The 6,976-nt window shown below is 43.1% G+C and overlaps 1 non-coding gene across 1 annotated transcript; it reads right to left on the reverse strand.

Moving 5' to 3' along the window:
- Positions 1-1,375: 1,375 nt before the first annotated feature.
- LOC111722828 lies at positions 1,376-1,480 on the reverse strand. Its single transcript, XR_002771487.1, has one exon. It is a non-coding gene; the product is annotated as a U6 spliceosomal RNA (small nuclear RNA).
- Between the last annotated feature and the right edge of the window lie 5,496 nt (positions 1,481-6,976).

The following is a 6,976-nucleotide window of genomic DNA, read 5'->3' on the forward strand; positions in this document are numbered from 1 at the left end:
TGCAAGAAGAGTAAGTGCCAGGTGACTTTTTAAGGTGTTCCTGGGAAGCTGGGACAATAAAATGAATCATTTTAATAACCGCAGAGCTGATGCCTGACTGTCTGTAGCTGTTTCCCTTTGATCAGACAGTGGACCAGAATCCCCCAGACTCGTGTCCAGGAAAGATAGGTCTCTATTTCTTAAGGTAGTTACACAAGGTTTATTCAATTTTATGCCTCAGACACAGCACTACAAATGAACTCATCCTTGTAATTTTCAGTATTACAGAGATAAAGCAGAAAGCAAGGGTAAGAGCCCCAAGGGTAAGAGCATGTTTAGATCCCTGCAGGTCACAGACTCAGCCACCAACTTCTGCCCCATCATCAGGGGGGACCCCCTGACATCTTCAGTACTTACAAAGCCCATGAGAGGGACCACTCACTCACCTCTTCTAATCAGCACAAAATCATGTTTTTCATAATCCACATCCAAGGCCTTTCTGTTTCCTGCTCTCTACATACTTTGTTAGGCAACAGAAAAAGATATTAGGCCTCATTCTTGTCTGCAAAGATCTTATTATCTAACAGACGTGAGAATATCTGTCCCTCTAAATGTTAGCTTTATGACATTATGACATCATTTTTTCAATAAACACGAACCAATCTATGGTCTAATGAATAAATAACTAGTTATACAGTATTTACTTATACCCATGTGTAAAGGTCGATTTAGGACCAATGGTTAGAATTTATTCAAAAGCAAATTTCAGCTCTATGTAAGGAAGAACTAGAAATTCGAGGTTTCCCAAACTGAAACAGCCTGCTTCAAGGCATCAAACATTCCTTATTACAGAGATTATTCAAGAAAAGCAGAATGTCCACTTTCTGGTGACATTGCAGAATGAATTGAAAATGATATGATTTTCTGCAGAGCTAAAAGTGTTAAGTTTTGCATGGGAGCAAATAGCATTTATAAAACAATGAAAGAGCTTGTAAGACACATCCTGGATGAAAAAAAGTCACTTCCAACATTATGGAAATTGGATTTGGGACATATACTTAAGGGATGTGTAGGATTTTAAATGTGGAGATGGCAAGAAAACACATTCCAGAGAGGATAAATTTATCAAGGGCAATGATCAAGAGACAATAAAGGAGAATAGGTTAGGAAAGTTTTTGAATATGACTGAAAGGGGCAGTTTTCATTGGGAGGGGCTGTGAGAGAAGATGAAATGTTACCTTGAGGCACTTGTTAGTGTAAGAAGACTGCACATACCCTCATGGACTTCCTTCCAGACAAAGAGAAAACACGGCAGGACGTTATTCATCTTTACCATAAACAACATTTGAAATACCTTTTCTTTTTGAATACATAGATATTTATAAAACTAAGAGACAAAAATATGGAACGGTTCACGAATTTGCGTGTCATCCTTGCACAGGGGCCAGGCTCATCTTCTCTGTATTGTTCCAATTTTAGTACATGTGTTGCCGAAGCAAGCATGAGATTAGGAAATATCTTGGAATTGTTTTTCAAAAAGAGCCTTTAATCTAAATTTAAATTGTCAAGTAACATCACTGATGTACCTTTATAAGCACATTTCTAATTGTATTGAAGAACTGTATTTCCATAATAATTGATTCAATGGACAGATAAATTTCCTTTTCCCTGAGCAATTCTACCATCCACCAAGCCCATATTGCAGGGAAGGAAAAATCCCAACACTTGCCCAAATTTCTTGCAAGTTTATGATCCGTTATCACCATACAGTTTGTTTGGGGACAGGGGGACGCTAATAGCTTCTCTGCACTCATGAACCACATAAAGGACAAACTTTCATATCACATCATACAGACCAACTAAACAGAGCTACATCCTTCTCTGTTTCACACTTTGTTCTCTTCCTAGTCTGGCTGTAAAAGCCTTTGGGTGATTTCCATTCAAAATAGCTCCTGAATTGAGGTGAGGTTTCACTTAGCCCAGGCACTTTACAGACCTGGTTTTGACATGTTCCATATTCTTCCCCACTCATCAGGGTACTGAGTTGCCATAAAGATAAACCAGGCACACAGTCCTTAGACATTAGGGTTAATTTCTAAATTACCCCCCTCCCCATGTCTTTCTTGGATCATCACAAACACACTTCAGATCTAATTTGGTCTACTCTTAGAAAAGCTTGGTGTGATGTACATCAAACAAAGTGGTTCTTCAAGCAGCCATATGCTAAACTTTCAGAGATCTTGGAGTTTCCATTTTTCTATTAGTTGGTGCAGGATTTTAGAATCAAGCAAGCAATTTAAAAGTAGACGTCAACATTATAGTAAAACTAATTCTGTCTTTTGCTGTGATTTCTGCATCACTCAAAGAGAAAAGTATTCTTTAAAATTGAAAACTGAGAACAATGAGAAATGTAAATTGACTAAGGAAGAAAGGCTTTGCTTTGGAATCTTCTAGGGAAACTTTACACCTTTCCTTTGCATTAAATATCTATCCAGAATGGATGATCTAGAAAAGCAATCCCTGGATTTAGAATCATCCCACTCACCTTGTTTCTACCAGGGAAAGGTATTCTTGCTCCAGGAATGCTATAGACTCTTGTTGGATCCTGACTGGGTAGAAGGGACAAAGGACAATTTGGGAGAAGGAGAAGGAGGAGGAGTGGATCCACGCGCAGAGAAGATTTGTCACAAAGGGCACATTCACCATTTGCTTTATTCAATCTATCATATAATCAAATCTGAAAGAGTTACTTTCAGATTCACAGCATCTCAAAGCTGTAAATTACTGTAGGAAAGAAGCTAAACACAAAGAAGCAAGCAAGTGACAGGTGAGTACAGCTGCTTTCAGGCAGAGCCCCGTTAGAGGACACGTGCAGCTGTCTTGTTTCTTTCTGACCAGTGGAGCATGGGGACCCATCATGTGAGCAGGGACTCAGCCACAGGAAACCTATGCACCCCAGAAACCAGCTAAATGAGCCAAGCCCTACAGCCTGCATTAGGACCCCCACTCGGAGGTTAGTAAACCATCCCCATCACTTCCTCTGACCAAAGACTACGGTAAATGAATACAACAAATCAGAGAAAACCTTTGTAAAAATTTCTTTGTTAAGTTTTTTGTTTACTGTGTTTTCAGATAAGGAGTGAGAGTGATGAGAACACTGACCAGGAGCTGACCGAGGTGATCAGGACTGGGGACCCTTGTGCTCTGTAGTGGAGGCCGCCCTCCAGGAGGGTGGCCCTGTGATTACAGCAGCTAGTCCCACATGGGCCAGGGACTGCTGATGTGCTTCAGTTCCTGCATCTGGAAATGTTCTCCCATGACAGCATGGCAGTAGGTATATGGAACTCACATTTTCTTCTTCTAGTTTTTACTTTTTACAGTTTAACCAACTCACTCCAGTGGGAAATCCTGTGACAGTAGTTGCCAGATAGGGTTGACATTCCAAAGTAGCATGCTGCGATTTCTAAAACGGTCCAGGAGGGGTTCTGCTTCCAGAAAATACTGGAGTCTGTCCACCATCACTCCCATATTTGCAAAATTAAAAGGTCTTTCATGAAGAATTTTTTTATCTGAAGTGTTAGTAACCTGATTAACTATCTGTGGAATTTGGGAACTAAATGGATGGTGAATACAACATACTAAAGTTCTGATTCCCCAGGCCCAGGAATCAGAAAAGGATCTTAAAAGTCAAAATGAAGCCTCTGGCTTGGGACCCCTAACCAGCATTAGGGAAATCTTGAGACAAAGAAACATCCATGCCTGAGAGTCTCGTTAGTGAAACTCCTGAGAGTCTCATTGGTGAACACACAGCTTCAGCTGGACTGAGATTGGGAGAGATGACAGCCCAATCATCTAGAGCAGCAGTTCTCAGCCTGTGGGTCGCAACCCCCTTGTAACAATGAAAATACATCCTGCATATCAGATATTTACATTATGATTGATAAGAGTAGCAAAATTACAGTTATGAAGTAGCAACAAAAATAACTTTATGGTTGGGGGTTGCCACAACATGAGGAACTGTATTAAGGGGTTGCAGTATTAGGAGGCATTAGGAAGGTTGAGAACCACTGATCTAGAGTTTCCTGTAGAGACTGGAGAGGAAGGGGGTGGGGATCAGAAAGTAACAGCACAGTTACCAATGTCCTGTGACTTTGCCCAGAACACAGTGGGTACAGCAGAAGTCTAACACTGAGCAAACAATCTGTGCCCCTCACAACAACTCAGAAAGCTGTACTTTAAGAAATCTCTGGAGCTGAGAGCAGCTATGACACAACACTCACTTCACCACTGGGTCCAAATGGAAACAATAAATAGGACCATAAGGCCACCACGCTCTACAGGACAACCTAGCTTTGAATTTAGTCTTTTATTCTCCTTGTTTTACCAGGGAAATTTTTCACATAAAACTGGGCCATGGAGATGGCCTTAGCTAAGACTGAATGACACAAATTCAATGGGAGAGAAAATTAATACAAATGACACTCGCAGCCCCCACAATTGTGAGTTTTCACTTTTTCCCCGTTGTGTCTTCTATGAAATGGAGACTGTGACTCCTGACCTCTCCCCTCCCGGGGAAGAGACTGTGCACAAGGAAAACTGAGACGCCAGTGACGAGCTGCCAGATGTGCCACCCAGAATGTTCCCAAGTGAAGGTGATGTTGATTGTCCTGATCCTTCCTTCACAGAGTCATTAATAGAAGGGCCCAAAATGCTTATAACAACTCTTGCCACCAGTATCATAGAGCTCCCTGACACAACCAGAATCAGCTACTCTTTTTTTAAAAGAAGAAAGTCATCAGCAAATTTCAGTGCAATTACATGTCAAAATCCTGGTTTCAATTTTCTTGAGACTATCTGTTATTGATGGTGTTGCCATTAGTTTGATCATTTCTCAAAGTTATACAGTTTGGTCAAAGAATAATATAACTAATACCTATTTTATCACAACCCAAGACTTTTTTATCATATTGGCTTCAAGTTGGTAGAGAAGAAAGAGAGAGAGGGAGGGAGGAGAATAAAAGGAAAGAGAGAGGAAGACAAAGGGAGGGAAGGAGGGAGAAAAGAAGAAAGAAAGCAAAAGAAAGAAAGAGAAAAGGATGGAGGACGAGAGAGACAAGCTTATGGAGAAGCAGAGGCCTCGTTAACTTTCCCTGTCTTTCCTCGACTCGCCCTTCTCTCCACATTGCATCTTTACAAAAACAATTTGCCAGCTCCTTCCCCTCTTCATTTGGATCCCACAATGAGTTACAACTCTGGCATCTTTTTTATTTCACATTATATCGCCAGTTTAATTCTCTGAAGCCAAAGACAAAAAGCACTGATGAGCTTTCCTGAGGGAGGCAGCAGCACACACCCTCCCACTTCCTGTCCTGAGGCAGTGACATCATGACACAGCTGATAACAAGGTCCAGGGAAGAACAGGAGGCTGCTCAACCTGCAGGAGGCAGCTGCCAGCATGACATGCCCAGGCTGGGTGTTGGCACTCGTGGTCTCCGCCTGTCTTGGTAAGGAAGGCACTTACTTGTATTGGCTTTGACTAGTGTCCCACAGGACTGGAAAGTGGGAAGGAAGATGAATAATGGCACAGGGTCTAATCCCCTCATGGGCCCAGATACTGTGGGTGAGAGAGAGGAAGGATTTTGCCTGAGGCTTGGATCAAGAAGAAGAAAGGTGTGTGGGGATGGGAAGCAGCTTGTGAGTCTGTCTGTCCCTGTCTCTGACAGGACACCCAGTGAAGCCTTCTCTCTCCTCTTCCCACAGGATCCAGCATGGCCCAGACAGTCACTCAAACTCAACCAGAGATGTCTGTGCCGGAGGGAGAGCCAGTGACCCTGAACTGCACATATGACACTAGTTATACATATTATCGTTTGTACTGGTACAAACAACTTCACAGTGGGCAGATGGTTTTTGTTATTCGCCAAGCATCTGAGCAGCAAAATGCAAGACAGAATCGCTTCTCTGTGAACTTCCAGAAAGCAGCCAAATCCATCAGTCTCACGATCTCAGACTCACAGCTGGAGGACACCGCAGTGTATTTCTGTGCTCTGGAAGAAGACACAGTGAGACAAGCTGTAGGGACAGCCTTACAAAAACCTAAGACCTCAGCATCTGTGCTAGGTGGGGAGGGAGGGAGGGTCCAGGGTCACAGGATCATGCAGAGAAAATCATTGCCTTCTCCAGAGGTAAAAAAGATAATGCCCTCCACCCACCCCCTTCACTGTTAAGCTCCCCTTGGAGCATTTATTTCTGTCTGCCCACCTGGGTGAATGAAGGAGACTTTCGGCTGACACTCTAACAGCTAAAATAATTAAGTCTAATGAGTAGTTCCAGAGCTTAGGTTGGAGCTATGTTTAGAATGATGGATGAAGAGTGAGCTGGGCAAGGCCAACAGGAGGCAAAGGCGAAACTGCCCAATCCTGATTAAGATCCCTGTGTCATTTCCCAACCCCCACTCACTCTAAACACATCACCTCCTGGGACACCACTCCCCAGCTCATCTTAGCACCCAGATTCAGCTTATCTGGAAAAGCGGATGAGACACCAATATCAGTGAAAGCTTCCCTCTCACACAAGGAAGACGCCGTCAGTCTACTTAGGGGGGTCGGTTTTCTTATTTGTTTGTTTCTCTTAAGAGACCAGAGTCTTGCTCTATCACCCAGGCTGCAGTGCAGTGGTGGGATCATAGCTCAGAGCTGCCTTGAACTGCAGGCCTCAAGCGATCCTCCAGCCTCAGCCTCCCAAGTAGAGAGGACAACAGGCACACAGGCCCAGCCAATTTATTTTTTGAATTATTTAGAGACAGGGTCTTGCTCTGGCTGGTCTTGAGATCCTGCCCTCAGATAATCCATCTGCCTTAGCCTCCCCCAGTACTGAAGATCGTCTTGATTTGACCTTCTCCTTTACCCCTGAGACCCAGTGAGTCCCCACCACTTACACATTCAGGCTTGTTACCAAGTTTGTAGCACAGCTGGTGTCTCCTTCCCATCCTTACTCC

Source organism: Otolemur garnettii, unplaced genomic scaffold (assembly GCF_000181295.1).
Source record: "Otolemur garnettii isolate 467f Iridium unplaced genomic scaffold, OtoGar3 scaffold00536, whole genome shotgun sequence".
Classification (NCBI taxonomy): Eukaryota; Metazoa; Chordata; class Mammalia; order Primates; family Galagidae; genus Otolemur; species Otolemur garnettii.